Below are 16,030 nucleotides of genomic sequence, written 5' to 3'. Positions count from 1 at the left end.
TAGTGCATATGTGTGTAAGTACATATGTGTGTTTACATCAATGTGTGTTTTAGTCCACGTATCGATGTGTGCGAGTCGGTGTGTGTGTGTGTGAGTCGCTGTGTGTGTGTGTGTGAGTCGCTGTATGTGTGTACATCCATATATGTGTGTGTAACTCCATGTGTGTATATCTCAAGTGCATGTCTGTGTGACAGTCCACATGTGTATGTGTGTGTACGGCAATGTGTGTATCACTCTATGTATGTGTCGCTGTATGTGTGTACGTCGATATGTGTGTGTAACTCCATGTGTGCGTATCTCAAGTGCATGTCTATGTGTGTGTGAGTCCATATGTGTGTGTCTGTAAGTTGATGTGTTTGTGTGTGTCAGTCCATATGTGTGTGTGTTAGTCGCTGTGTGTGCATGCCTCCATGTTAGTCAGTGTAACTCCATTTCTTTGCGTGTCTGTAGGTCCATGTGTGCATCTTAGTCCATGCGTGTGCTTTATTGACCTGCTCAAGGCCTATAATACCATCAGTAGGCCTGGACTCTGGGTTGCTCTTCGTGCTTTCCGAGTCCCGAACCCACTCATCACCATCCTTAAGGACCTTCATGATGGTGAGCGGCCTCGCGTCAGAGCCATTCCCTTTACACCTTGGGGTGCAACAGGGATGTCCTCTGGCTCCCACATTGAATGTAGTTCGTCGAGCCTTCCATGCCTGTACCGGAAGAATTCCCATCTGGTACAGATACAATGGGAGGCTGATCGATGCCCGGGTGCGGTCAAGGGATGGATCCCTGTTGCTCAACCACGTTATGTATGCCGATGATCTGTTAATGGCTGCTCACTCGGAGGAGGAGTTCCAGGTGCTGCTGCTGAACCTGGAGCTTGCCACCAACAGGTGGGGCCTTACCATCAGCCCAACCAAAGCTAAACACCTGCCTGGCTATTTTGTACCATCGGACACTCTACCCCCACAACTCCCAATTGGTGATGGGCCAGTTGTGGAGACAGTGGAGAGTTTCCCTGGGCAGTGTGCTAATGACCGGCTCCGGTTTAACAGCAGAGGTCTCACTCCGAATCAGTCGAGCTGCAGTATCTTTTCATTGGCTGCGTAACGCTGTGTGGAAGCTACCTGGTCTGTCGCTCCGTACGAAGCTTCAGGTGTTCTCGGCCACGGTCATTCCCTCCCTTCTCTACGATTGCGAAACTTGGACCCCCCTAATGGAACATCTTCGCCAGTTAGAAACATTTAGGCTGGCCTGCCTACGATCCATCCTGGCTTTAACCAGGCTGCATTGTGTGAGGAGCTCACAAATCCTTGAAAGATGTCGACAAAGTCCCATCGGTGACCTCCGGCAGGCAAGGCTGCGTTGGCTGAGTCATGTAGCCCGCATGGCCAGCCACCACATGCCTAAACAGCTTTTGTTCCGCCGGATCGAGGGGGCTAAACGGGTGCGGCACGGGCTGGAGAAGACATGGGAGTTATGTGCTACAGGAAGACTTGGAGCTGAGTCCACTTGTGGATGACTGGTACCAGCCGTGTCAAGATCGGCCACTGTGGAGGAGGCTCCTGAAAGACGCTACTGGGCAGTTGGAGGCAGTCGCCCTCCAACAACAACGGAGGGCGGAGGAGCGACGCTCACAACAACGAGCGGAGCGCCGGGTGGCTAAAGCACACAAAGTTGCCACAGTAGGGGCCACAGGTGCTGCATCAGCCAGTCGTCTCAGTCAGTCGACCTGTGCCATCTGGGTTTGCCCCGTGACCTCTCGCCAGCGGGCGTTCGACACTTCACATGGCCTCAAGGTGCACATAGCCTGGCACAAGCGTTGTTGTGACGTCACCGCCACTTAGTGGCGAATGGCGGTTGTTGTTCAGTCTATGTATGTATGTGAGAGTCCATTTGTGCGTGTAACTCTATTTTGTGTATCAATGGATTTGCGTGTGTAACTACATGTGTGTCTGCCTTTCTCGCCCGGGCAACGCCGGGTACTAACCGCTAGTTATTCAAAAAGCGGGAGCTACCTGTTATAAATTAATTGGAAAAGCCGTTCCGATTTACAAAACACCGTTTAACACGTAAATCGAGGGGTACCCTGTATATCACTGATGATACAGCCTCAAATGATATTGTCCACCGTATCCTGGTAACTCTGTAGTTTTCGCTCATCCGTCGTTTGTGTTGTGCAAGTACGATTTCCATTGGGTGCGAATAAAATTCAGAACCGAATGATCGGTTGTGGCTGACCGAGTTCGAGTCGGCAAGTTCCGTTTCAGTCGTTTTGTTTTTGTTGCCGCGTGTATCGCGTTACAAATTGCGAATGTACCCCGACGCGAATAAAGAATGTTAACTTCATGTATAGTGGTGACCGTGTCTGTGTGCAGAGATGGTTTATGTCTGTGTATGCACGGGAGACCCTTTAATATCACGGGGTTACCCGTCGCCTTTTCGGCCTCTTGCGGGCAACCTCTTGTATGCCAATTGAGCTATTGCGGGGGTCTTGGCGTTTCGCGAGAGGACTGCGCCATGGTGTTGCGTGGCTGAGACCGTAGACCAGCGGTCGGGAACCTATGGCTCGCGAGCCATATATGGCTCTTCCGGTGACGGCATATGGCTTCCAGACAATTTTGAGTTGAAAATAATAATAAAATTAAAATAAAATCAGTTTGGAACTGGTTTTAAAATACTTGTGATATTGCTTAATAATAGTGTGTCATTTTAAAGTAAACAGAAATTAGTTTGAAGTTAAAATTTCTCGGGCTCACGGGTCCCGTGACCAGAAGTCGCATTAAAAGTAAGACATTTAATTTATCATACGTTAAAAATACTATATGGCTCTCAATGAAATATATTTAGAAATATTTGGCTTTTATGGCTCTCCCAGTCAAAAAGGTTCCCGACCCCTGATGTAGCCCGTGGTACAGGGCAGGCAGTCCGTGGTGCCACTCGACACACTGCTGGGGCACGCGAGGCGGTGGGGGGTGGCCAGCACCACGCGCGGGCGCCTTTGTCTCCCTCGTGGCGTCATTTACACACCGCACCAGGTACTACTTTAAAGCTGAGTCGACATAGGGGAGGTCCATGACTGGTACAGATAATAGTCACTGATGTTGGCCGTGAGCGGGAATCGAACTCGGGTGGCTGGGTTCGTCTCGAGGCGCGCGGACTGCGACATTCCCGACTTACGAACACATGGCAGGAATTGGGATGTTCGTAAGTCGAGGACTGCCCCAATGACGTGCAGGCCGTGGAACAGCGGAAGAATGATTTTCACGTAATCTCTTATTTTTAAAAATCCTTTATATTAAGTTCGCTTGCTTGCTTGCTTACGACCGTGCAAATCTTTCGGTCGTTTTTTAACCCACTTCCCGTGATCCAATCGAGCTGACATTTTCCACACAGACTCGTTGTGCGAGACAATTAATGTTCGTGAAAAAAAAGTTTAAATTTTTTTACACTTTTTAGGGAAAACAAATTAAATATTTAATTACCAATTGCTTAATACTGCAGACAATCATCTGACCCATAGGTGGCAGCCATCTCAAGCCAGAGGACGAGAGGACTCTAGCCGCCACGCATATAAAGGATTTATAGTGAAAAACTTTGTTTTTACGGGTTTACTTGTTTATTCTTTATATGGTTGGCAAATGACAAATTTAAAATCATTTTTTATATTTTAATACAAAAAAGTAACCCCAGTTACAAAGGTCAACGGTAACCCGCCAATGACGCCAAATTTAATTATTTATAAAGATACTTCTTTACACCGACGCATGTTAAATGTTTTGTGGTATTGATAACAGTTAATAATCGTTGAGCAGAACCGTAAGAGATCTATGTTCATTACAAAAATAAGCAAATAGTATTAACCTTTTATAGAACTCAGCCGCTTCCGTTACTCGTGCAAATGACGTCCGCAATGCTGATGCAATACAGGATCGCAATTCGCTGTCCTCGAAATTCCAAAAATGATTTATTTATCTGTGCGAAGGCAATCCATGACACTATTATCCAACAAACTTTAACCAGCCCGTCACAAACCAAATAAATAACATTTAAACTTAATATTTTAGAATATAAAAGATAACTTCCGCCCGAGATTCGAAGAAGCCGGAAGTGACGTCACGTCTTCAAAAAGGGCGGGAAAGCGTTGCCCACCCACCGCTCGCTCGCGGTCTGAGGGGGAATCGCGAAACCCGATCAAGTTTTAAGAACCGATAACCGAATAAACAAACAAGGGGGGGGGGGACAATGTACATCAAGGCGATCGTGCTGGACGGCTTCAAGTCGTACGCCCAACGCACAGAGATCTGCGACTGGGATCCGCTGTTCAACGCCATCACGGGGCTCAATGGAAGCGGCAAATCCAACATCCTGGACGCCGTTTGCTTCGTGCTCGGCATCTCCAACCTGTCTCAGGTGAACCTAGTCTGGCACCAGGGTTTGTGTGAACCTTGCCCGGTACCAGTAGGAGAGCGAGCGTGAAGAAAGTGCGTGTGTGAGGATAGCGGTAGAGTGTCAGACGGTGTCTCTGCGAGTCCACGGCGCGGTGTGTAGTAAACATCGCCAGCACTGGGGAGACAAAGGCGGCCGGGCGTGGTGCTGGCCGCCCACCCGCTCGTGTGCCACAGTGCCGGCCTTCATAGGTGCTACTCGCTAACAGCACTTGCCCCTACAGTTTCTTCAGGCTATACGGGGGATCTTTGTCTCTGTGTGTTCACCTAGCCTGGTGCAGTGTGAGGGAGAGGGCGTGCTTCGTGCTGAGCATCTTAAACCTGTATCAGGCGAACCTAGCCTGGCACCAGAGAGTGTGAGTGGTGTGTGCACCTAGCCTGGTACCAATGAGAGGGAGAGTGTGAGAATGGCGGGTGAGAGAGCAAGAGAATGAGCAGAGCGGGAGTGTGTACGTGAACCTAGCCTGGCACCAGGGTGAGGGAGAGATTGTGAGAAGTGCTTGATTGTGTGTGAACCTGGCCTGACACGAGAGAGACAGTGTGCACCTAGCCTGGCACTAGTGTGAGGGAGAGTGTGTGCTTTGTGCTGGGCATCTTCAACTTGTCTCAAGTGAACCTAACCTGGCACCAGTGAGAACGAGAGTGAGGAGAGTGGGAGTGTGTGTGTGTGTGAACCTAGCCTAGCATCAGTCAGAGAGTGTGTGTGTGTGAACCTAGCCTAGCATCAGTCAGAGAGTGTGTGTGTGTGAACCTAGCCTAGCATCAGTCAGAGAGTGTGTGTGTGTGAGCCTAGCCTAGCATCAGTCAGAGAGTGTGTGTGTGTGAACCTAGCCTAGCATCAGTCAGAGAGTGTGTGTGTGTGTGTGAACCTAGCCTAGCATCAATCAGAGAGTGTGTGTGTGTGTGAACCTAGCCTAGCATCAGTCAGAGAGTGTGTGTGTGTGAACCTAGCCTAGCATCAGTCAGAGTGTGTGTGTGTGAACCTAGCCTAGCATCAGTCAGAGAGTGTGTGTGTGTGAACCTAGCCTAGCATCAGTCAGAGAGTGTGTGTGTGTGAACCTAGCCTAGCATCAGTCAAGAGAGTGTGTGTGTGTGAACCTAGCCTAGCATCAGTCAGAGAGTGTGTGTGTGTGAACCTAGCCGAGCATCCAGTCAGAGAGTGTGTTGTGTGTGAGCCTAGCCTAGCATCAGTCAGAGAGTGTGTGTGTGTGAACCTAGCCTAGCATCAGTCAGAGAGTGTGTGTGTGTGTGTGAACCTAGCCTAGCATCAGTCATGAGAGTGTGTGTGTGTGTGAACCTAGCCTAGCATCAGTCAGAGAGTGTGTGTGTGTGAACCTAGCCTAGCATCAGGCAGAGAGTGAGTGTGTGTGAACCTAGCCTAGCATTAGTCAGAGAGTGTGTGTGTGTGAACCTAGCCTAGCATCAGTCAGAGAGTGTGTGTGTGTGTGAACCTAGCCTAGCATCAGTCAGAGAGTGTGTGTGTGTGTGAACCTAGCCTAGCATCAGTCAGAGAGTGTGTGTGTGTGAGCCTAGCCAAGCATCAGTCAGAGAGTGTGTGTGTGTGAACCTAGCCTAGCATCAGTCAGAGAGTGTGTGTGTGTGAACCTAGCCTAGCATCAGTCAGAGAGTGGTGTGTATGTGAACCTAGCCTAGCATCAGTCAAGAGAGTGTGTGTGTGTGAGCCTAGCCTAGCATCAGTCAGAGAGTGTGTGTGTGAGCCTAGCATCAGTCAGAGAGTGTGTGTGTGTGTGAACCTAGCCTAGCATCAGTCAGAGAGTGTGTGTGTGTGCCTAGCATCAGTCAGAGAGTGTGTGTGTGTGAACCTAGCCTAGCATCAGTCAGAGAGTGTGTGTGTGTGAACCTAGCCTAGCATCAGTCAAGAGAGTGTGTGTGTGTGAACCTAGCCGAGCATCAGTCAGAGAGTGTGTGTGTGTGAGCCTAGCCTAGCATCAGTCAGAGAGTGTGTGTGTGTGAACCTAGGCTAGCATCAGTCAAGAGAGTGTGTGTGTGTGAACCTAGCCTAGCATCAGTCAGAGAGTGAGTGTGTGTGAACTAGCCTAGCATCAGTCAGAGAGTGTGTGTGTGTGAACCTAGCCTAGCATCCAGTCAGAGAGGTGTTGTGAACCTAGCCTAGCATCAGTCAGAGAGTGAGTGTGTGAACCTAGCCTAGCATCAGTCAGAGAGTGGTGTGTGTGAACCTAGCCTAGCATCAGTCAGAGAGTGTGTGTGTGTGAACCTAGCCTAGCATCAGTCAGAGAGTGTGTGTGTGTGAACCTAGCCTAGCATCAGTCAGAGAGTGTGTGTGTGTGAACCTAGCCGAGCATCAGTCAGAGAGTGTGTGTGTGTGTGAGCCTAGCCTAGCATCAGTCAGAGAGTGTGTGTGTGTGAACCTAGCCTAGCATCAGTCAGAGAGTGTGTGTGTGACCTAGCCTAGCATCAGTCAAGAGAGTGTGTGTGTGAACCTAGCCTAGCATCAGTCAAGAGAGTGTGTGTGTGTGAACCTAGCCTAGCATCAGTCAGAGAGTGTGTGTGTGTGAACCTAGCCTAGCATCAGTCAGAGAGTGTGTGTGTGTGAACCTAGCCTAGCATCAGTCAGAGAGTGTGTGTGTGAGCCTAGCCTAGCATCAGTCAGAGAGTGTGTGTGTGTGAACCTAGCCTAGCATCAGTCAGAGAGTGTGTGTGTGTGAACCTAGCCTAGCATCAGTCAGAGAGTGTGTGTGTGTGAACCTAGCCTAGCATCAGTCAGAGAGTGTGTGTGTGTGAACCTAGCCTAGCATCAGTCAAGAGAGTGTGTGTGTGTGAACCTAGCCTAGCATCAGTCAGAGAGTGTGTGTGTGTGAACCTAGCCTAGCATCAGTCAGAGAGTGTGTGTGTGTGAACCTAGCCTAGCATCAGTCAGAGAGTGTGTGTGTGTGAACCTAGCCTAGCATCAGTCAGAGAGTGTGTGTGTGTGAACCTAGCCTAGCATCAGTCAGAGAGTGTGTGTGTGTGAGCCTAGCCTAGCATCAGTCAGAGAGTGTGTGTGTGTGTGAACCTAGCCTAGCATCAGTCAGAGAGTGTGTGTGTGAACCTAGCTTAGCATCAGTCAGAGAGTGTGTGTGTGTGAACCTAGCCTAGCATCAGTCAGAGAGTGTGTGTGTGTGAACCTAGCCTAGCATCAGTCAAGAGAGTGTGTGTGTGTGACCTAGCCTAGCATCAGTCAGAGAGTGTGTGTGTGAACCTAGCCGAGCATCAGTCAGAGAGTGTGTGTGTGTGAACCTAGCCTAGCATCAGTCAGAGAGTGTGTGTGTGTGAGCCTAGCCTAGCATCAGTCAGAGAGTGTGTGTGAACTTAGCCTTGATGCAGCTAATCTGGCTGTGACGGTCCCACCTGATGACGGAGACTTGTGTTGCCTCCGAAACGTCGTGATCTTTATTTTATTTTTTATTAATTTGATGTTTTACCTACGTGACTTTACCGAAAAAACCTAGGAATATGAATCCTTGCAGTCACGAAAGCTTCAAATCTAGAATTAGCCTTGTATCGTTTAACACGTAGAATTTCGCGACCAATATCAATAATACATGTTTTTTTGCGTTGGATCGAAAGGTTTTGGGTTAGATTGATCGTGAGAGTGTGTGTGCGAACCTCGCCTGGCACTATGGTGAGGGATTCATATTCCTGGTTCTTTCGGTAAAGTCACATAGAAGGGAAATAAAATAAAACATAAAATTATCACGACGTTTTGGCCACAACGCAAGCAGGTGAAGAATCAGAGCTGTCGGAAAGACAGCGTCTTAATGAACACTGCTAAGCTTGGCAGCGTATTTTAAGCTGGGTGGGAGGAGGAGAGCGCCTTGACAAAGGAGTTTACATATCAACAGAGGAATTTAGCATATTGATGACATGCAGATATGGGGTTAGTCACTCCTTACGGAATGTGTAGGCGGTGGGGGGTCTCAAAGTCATATTATGCTCGTGTGTTATGTAGGATTAGCAGTAATAAAGGTAGGTACATTTTAATAATAAAAAACTGCGGCAGCCAAACCACCGCGTATCAAGTTAGTGCATTACGTGGAAAAAAAAGAAAGGCGTTTCTGAAGAACTATAAATACCATAACTATCATACAATAAACCGATGTGAAAACAAACCCTAAATATAAACTACATCAATATAATCAATGTACTCAATATACTTTCCAATAAGCTGAGCTATTCACATTAAGTAACTGGGTATACACTACACTATATAATGAATACCATATAGTGAACCGATAAAAAACTAAAATATAAACTACATCAATATAATCAATATACTCTCTAATAAGCTGAGTATACATGTCAACAGAGGAATTTAGCATATTGACGCTAAATAACTGCAATTACCACTACTACCATACAATAAGCCGATGTGAAAAAACTAAATATCAATATAATCAATGTACTCAATCGAAATGTATGGTGAGGGAGTTAGTGAACCAAGCTAGGTACCTGTGAATGAGAGCGAGTGTGAGGGTGACCCAAACGTCAGGACATTATTATACAGTGTAGCCCAAAGTCAGGTCACATTAGATTATTATTATTGTACAGGGTGGCCTCACATTAGGTTATTATTGTACAGTGTAGCCCAAAAGTCAGTACACATTGGGTTATTATTGTAATGGGTTCCGGAGACACTTGCAGAGGTAACTTCTTTATTACAATCCAACACTCCAACATTCCAACTCTCCAACTCTCCAACAGTCCTGATACTCTGTTCCAGCCTAGGTACACAGCCTAGATACTCTACTCTGGCTACGCTCTGGAACTCGCCCTCACAAGGTCGTAGAGTCGGGAGTTACAGAGTCCCACCACTGGCCCTCACAGCGTCCCAGGGTTCTCAGATGGCTGTCTTGGGTCTTGGGTCTTGAGCTACAACTGGCCCTGATCGTCCAGGGAGCTCCCCTTTTATGCCTAGTCCCCAACGAGGGGTGGGGCCGTGTGCGCCCCCAGATATCCCACAGAGCACACACAGCCCCCCCTGTTGGTGGCGCCAAGGGGCCCAAGCGCCTGGGCCGCCCAGGGTCCCAGAGCCCCCAGCAGCCCCTCCTTTCTTATGTCACTACATTATTATTGTACAGTGTAGCCCAAAAGTCAGTACACATTGGGTTATTATTATTGTACAGTGTAGCCCAAAGTCAGTACACATTGGGTTATTATTATTGTACAGTGTAGCCCAAAAGTCAATGCACATTGGGTTATTATTTTCCAGGGTGGCCCAAAAGTCAGGATACAGGGTTATTACACAGGGTGGCCCAAAAGTCATGACACATAGGGTTATGATTATACATGGTGGCCCAAATTCAATTGGTCTCCGCTCGATAAGCGAACATTTTGCTTGTTTTGCTTACAAATGGGTCTAATTTGCTCGTTGTAGCGAATTGTTGTAGAAAGAACACTCTTTAAGCGAGACGTGCCTGTACGGGGTGGCCTTAAATTCAGGACACATTGGGTTAATTCGTATATTTGAACACATTTTCAAACTGACTTTCATTATTAACATTATCAGAATGCATGAATTTTCTTTTGAAATTAATTTACAAGTGTAATCTTTGAGCATTCTCTTTCTCTCTGTGCCTCTCTCTGTCTCTCTGTGTCTCTTCCTCCCCCTCTGTCACTGCCCCTCTCTCTGTAGGTGAGAGCAGCAAGTCTGCAGGAGCTGGTCTACAAGAACGGCCAGGCTGGCGTTACAAAGGCAACCGTCTCCATTACATTCGACAACCGTGACCGGAAACAGAGCCCCCTGGGGTTCGAAGGCCATGCGGAAATCACCGTCACCAGACAGGCACGCACACCCTTGCCTTTACTCATCCACTCGCTCACTCACCCGCTCACTCACCCACTCGCTCACTCACCCGCTCACTCGCCCACTAACTCACCCACTCACTCACCCACTCACTCTCACTCACTAATTCACCCGGAGAGAGAGGACCACGCGGAGATCCCGGTCACCAGACAGGGACGCAGCGCTTTAAATGTATCTGTGTATTTGTGTGTGCGCATATATATGTACGTGTGGGTGGGTGTGTGTCTCTGTGTCTCAGTGCCCCCTTGTGTCTCTCTGAGTCTTTGTCTGAGTGTCTTTTCTGTGCAGGTGGTGATTGGAGTCTTAGTGTCTCTGCATGTGTCTGCTCTGCCTGCCTCCTCTGTGCAGGTGGTGATTGGCGGCAGGAACAAGTATCTGATCAACGGGGTGAACGCCACCACGGCGCGTGTGCAGGACCTCTTCCGCTCTGTGGGCCTCAACGTCAACAACCCCCACTTCCTCATCATGCAGGTACCTCCTCAACATCACCACTAACACCACCATTACCACCATCATCACCACCGTCATCACCACCATCATCACCATCAATGTCAACAACCCTCACTTTCTCATGCAGACACCTCTTCAACATCATCACCACCGTCATCATCATCACCACCATCAACGTCAACAACCCCCACTTCCTCATAATGTAGGTACCACCTCTACATCATCAATATCATCAGCATCATCGTGCAGGTTAGACTATTATCTCTTGCTCATGAAGGAGATGAGTGGTGAGTGGGTGGTGAGTGAGTGTTTTCTTGTTTTGCAGGGTCGCATCACCAAGGTTTTGAACATGAAGCCTCCTGAGGTGAGGCATTTGCCCTTGCCACCACTCGCCCTTTCCACCATTCACCCACTCATCGTGTCCACCCCTCACCACTGCTCACCCTCATCTCCTCACCTCTCCAGATCCTGGCAACGATTGAGAGACTGCAGGGACTCGTAGCTCTTCTCCTCACCTCTGCTCCTCACCTCTCGTCTCCGCACCTCTTCCCACAACTCCTCACCTTTCCCCACATCTCTCAGTGTCTCTTTTTTCCTCAGCGTCCCTTCCTTTCCTCAACCCCTCTCACCCCCCCTCACCTCACCCCAGATCCTAGCGATGATTGAGGAGGCTGTAGGGACCCATATCTCTGCTCCTCACCTCTCGTCTCCTTACCTCTGCTCCTGACCTCTCCTCACCTCTCCCCAACATCTCCTCACCTCTCCCCATGTCTCTCCTCGTCTCTCTATTCTGTCTCCTCGTCCCCACCCCTCCTCGTCTCTCCTCCTCACCTCTGCCCCTCACCTCACCCCAGATCCTGGCGATGATTGAGGAGGCTGCGGGGACCAGGATGTATGAGAGCAAGAAACTGGCAGCGCAGAAGACTATCGAGAAGAAGGAGGCCAACTTAAGGAGATCAACGACGTGAGGGGACCTCTCGCTCACCACCTACGCTCACCACCTACGCTCACCACCTACGCTCACCACCTACGCTCACCACCTACGCTCACCACCTATGCTCACCACCTATGCTCACCACCTACACTTACTATGATCCACTTGCCACGAGTGACCCCTATGATCTCATGACCCCTGTCTCCATTTTTCCAGGTTCTGGAGGAGGAAATTTCTCCAACGCTGGAAAAACTCAAACAGGTGAGGCACCGACACTTGCTATACACTGGCAACTCACTCGCCACCCACTCGCCACACACTCACCACTTTCCCCTCCCGCTTCATCCCCAGGAGCGCACCTCCTACCTGGAATACAGCAAGCTGTGCCGGGAGCTGGATTCTCTCCGGCGCCTGGTGATCGCTCACCAGTTCTTCACGGCGAGCCAGGGCCAGGAAAACGCCGCTCTGCACCTCCAGAAGCTGCGTACTGATGAGCAGGAGGCGCGAGAGGAGGGTAGAGAGGCTGGAGGAGGAGGAGAAGAAGAGGGAGGGAGAGCTGCGGGAGATGGAGAGGAAAAGGGACAAGGTGAGGATGAGTTGGGGGGAAGAGGAAGAGGGGGAGAGAGAGGTAGGGAGGGAGGGAGAGCTGTGGGAGATGGAGAGGAACATGGTGAGTGTGGGTGAGGGAAGAAGAGGGGGAGGGAGGTGATGTTAATAATGTTGATGATGGTGATGTTGATGGTGTGTAGGAGGCAGGAGGGGATCTGTCCCGTGTGGAGGAGGCCCTGACCCAGGCCCAGCGTGCCCACGCCAAGGCCCAGAGCACCCTGGACATCCGCACAGAGGCCCTGGCTACGGAGCAGGCGCACAGGGAGCAGCTGCTCGCTCACATGCAGGAGGTACCTCCTCGCCGACCTCGGTCACCTCCCTAACTCACCTCTCTCTCACCATGTCTCTCTCTGCAGGCCACATCTCATCCAATCTTTAGTTTCAAACGTCAATTCATGTTTTACTTGTGATATTCAATAAAAAAATAATTTAGGTAACTACCGCGATTAAACTACCCCAACATCTAAATACCGCCCCCCCTAAAAAAACCTTATTGCTGCGTTTAAAACAAGTATTTTATGTTCAGATAATATGAATCATCGTATTACTGATATTTAGAGAGATAAGTGAATGTGTTTTGTGCCAGGTGTATGGGGCTTGGGTGGTCTGTGGAAATGTTTTGCTGAGTGGTCCGCAGGCCAAAAGCTGTTTGAGAAACGCTGCTCTAGACGAGGTGAACTTCACCTCCGGGCTCGCAGGTCGTGTCTCGCTCACAGTGTCTCCCCCTCTCTGCCCCTTCTCTGCCCCCAGGACGCCAGTGCCCGCGACGCCAAGCGCTCCCAGGTAGTGGCGCTGGAGGCGGCGCTGGCGTCGGCGTTGGCATGCTCCCAGGAAGCGGCGAGGGGCCTGCAAGAAGCTCAGGCGCGCTTCGCGGCGGCCTCGGTGGGCCTCTCGGAGGATGGGCAAGGCGGCCACGCCGCCACGCTGGCCGAGCAGATCCTGAAGTGCCGCCAGGAGGCCAGCCAGGCCCAGACTGAAGCTGCGCAGGCAAGGGAGGAGGCCTCTGGGCCTACTAACTCGTGCATTCACCCACCCGTTCTCATTCGCCGTCCTGGAGTACCCACTCGACAACCCACCCCACCCCGTGCCCCACAGGCTCAGATGAAGCTGTCCCCGTGCAGCGCGAGCTGCAGCAGCGCAAGGCGGAGGAGGGCCGCACCACGGAAGCCTACACTCGCGACCAGCAGGCTCTGTCTCGCTTGAAGACCCGAGCCCAGGGCCTACTCAGGGACATGGCCGCCCTGGGCTACCACGGGTAACACGGGGGGTGGAGGAGAAAGGGGAGAGCGTGCAGGAGAGAGTAACGGAGGGAGGGAGGGGAGAGGAGCGACTCTGGGTGGGGGGGGGAGAGGGCGACGTGGAGGGGTTAACGTGCTGCGCTACTACGAACCCGGCAACCCGAGTGTTGATTCCCGCTCACGGCCAACACCAGTGACAATTATGTGATCCCTCATTTACCTCCCTAAGTTGACTCGGCCTTAATTGAGTACCTGTGAATGGCACCATCAAGGGAAACGGGAGGTCATGGTTGTGGTGCTGCCGCCCACATCCCTCGTGTACCACGCAGACCTAGCAGCACTTTGCCCCAACACTGTTGAGGCTATATGGGGGAGCTTTGTCTTTGAGTCTCTGTGTGTTACTCTTTGGTTTTTCGGACTCGTTGTGTTGCGCCCGAACGTCGTGATTTAATTTAGTTTGTGTTTACATTTATTTAATTACATTTTTTTACCTACGGGACTCTTACCGAAAAAACCAAAGGGTATGAATCCTTGCAGCACGAAAGCGTCAAATCTAGAATCTCTGTGTGTATTATTGCGAGTGGGAAACGGTGGTTAGTTGGTACATGCTGCGCGACTATGAACTCAGCAGGAAACCCAAGTTCGATTCCCGCTCACGGCCACCACCACAAGTGGTAATGGTAACAGGCAGCAATTATCTGAACAATCGGTCCTGGGCCTCCTCCCAAGGTCAACTCGGCCTAAAATGAGTACTTGGTGCAGTGTGCAGTAAATATCGCCACTGGAGCAGCTGTGTGTGGCTGTTACCATGGAGGACATTGGAGAGGCGAAGCTTAACTACACTATAAACTAAACTATATTTATTTTACCAGGTAAGGCCCCACTGAGCTATGTAGCTCTTTTTCAGAATCGACTTGGCTATAAAAATGATAGCTCAACGAAGTGGCTTATCACGTGGAAATTTATAGCGTCCAATACTCTAAAGGGGTGATGTTGATTCTCAATGTTGAATGGAAAACACTGGAGGTCCCGGGAGAAAAATCCATGCGACCACGGGGAGAGAAACGTGCAAACTCCAAATATACAGCAGGTGTCAGGTTTGGGATTGAAACCCACGACTTCCTGTACACCAGGCGAGGTAGTTAACATAACAGCGGTGTCCAGCTGTAGAGGGGCAGCTGTGTGTAACTGTTATCATGGAGACGGTAGGGAGGCTAACAGGCGGTAGTCCGGATGTAGAGGGCCAGCTGGAGATGCTGCAGAAGAAGATGAAGGAGCTGGCCGCGGAGGGATCGGCGATGAGAGAAAAAGTAGACCGGGGCGGATCGCCAGCATGCCCCAGCTCCAGTTTGATTACCGGTGGGTGGATCTATTAATCACCTGCTCAAGTGCATTTAGCCCATTCACTTGCTCCATCGCCACCACACCCAGCTCTAGTTTGACTACCGGTGGGTGTGTCTGTTGCTAGCTCACTCACCCACATCGCTCATTCACCCACTCACTCACTAAACTACCCACCCATCATTCACCTGCTCGCTCATTCACCCACTCATTCACCTGTTCGCTTACTCCGCCACCACGTCGCTCATGGTCTTACGCGCTCACTCATGCGCTCCCTCACTCGTTTGCTCGCTAACTCACTCGCTCCCTCACTCACTCGTTCACTTGCTCACTCACACACTCACCTACCCATTCACCTGTTAGCTCGCTCGCTCGCTCACATGCTCGCTCACTCACTACTCTCCCTCTTTTCGTGTTGCCTCCTCTCTCTTCACTCCTCACCCGCTCTCCCCCGCCATGCTCGCGCGTGCCCTGTGCAGGGACCCCGAGCGGGCTGGGACCGTGGCCGTGTGCGGGGCCTGGTGGCGTCTTTGCTCCGCGTGGAGGATCCTGCATCCGCCACTGCTCTGGAGGTGGTGGCCGGGGTAAACTCTACAACGTGTGACTGACACCGAGGTGAGCGCCCACGCTCACCCATGCTCGCCCACACTCTCCACGCCCACACCCATCCACCATCGTGGAGGTGGTGGCCGGGGTAAACTCTACAATGTAATGACCAACACCGTGGTGAGCGCCCAGTCCTCACTCCGCTCACCCACCCTCACCCGGTGAGTGGCTCACCATGCTCGCTCGCACTCACCGGGGCGAGCAGTCGGTGAGGAGTTTCTCCGTCGCCCTCCCTGTAGGTGTCACCGTGTCTCTCTCACTGTGTTGCAGTTGACAGGGAAGCTCCTGCTGGAGCGTGGCTGCCTACGGCGCAGAGTCACGGTGATTCCGCTGAACAAGATCACCCCAGCGTCACCCCCCCCAGCGTCACCCATTGCGCGCAGCCTCGTGAGCACCCTGCCGTGTCTCCCCTCCGTGTCTCCTCACCGTGATCTCCCCGTTCTCTCTCCCTCACCCCCGTGATCTCCACGTGTCTTCTATGTCCCCGTGTCTCCTTCCCGTGTCCCTGTCTCCTCACCCTCCGCATCTCTCTCCTCACTCACCATGTCTCCCCCCTCACCCCCCGTATCTCCCTCCTCACCCCCCCCACGTC

The 16,030-nt window shown here is 50.9% G+C and overlaps 1 pseudogene; it reads left to right on the top strand.

Annotated features, from left to right (window-relative positions):
- Positions 1-4,233: 4,233 nt before the first annotated feature.
- On the top strand, positions 4,234-15,825 carry LOC133362526 (structural maintenance of chromosomes protein 2-like; annotated as a pseudogene).
- The last annotated feature ends 205 nt before the right edge of the window (positions 15,826-16,030 follow it).

Source organism: Lethenteron reissneri, unplaced genomic scaffold (genome assembly GCF_015708825.2).
Source record: "Lethenteron reissneri isolate LAM-NWPU_2019-01 unplaced genomic scaffold, ASM1570882v1 scaffold_1515, whole genome shotgun sequence".
NCBI lineage: Eukaryota > Metazoa > Chordata > Hyperoartia > Petromyzontiformes > Petromyzontidae > Lethenteron > Lethenteron reissneri.
Note: the sequence above shows the minus strand (reverse complement) of the source record. Positions and strands in the feature narration are given on the sequence as shown.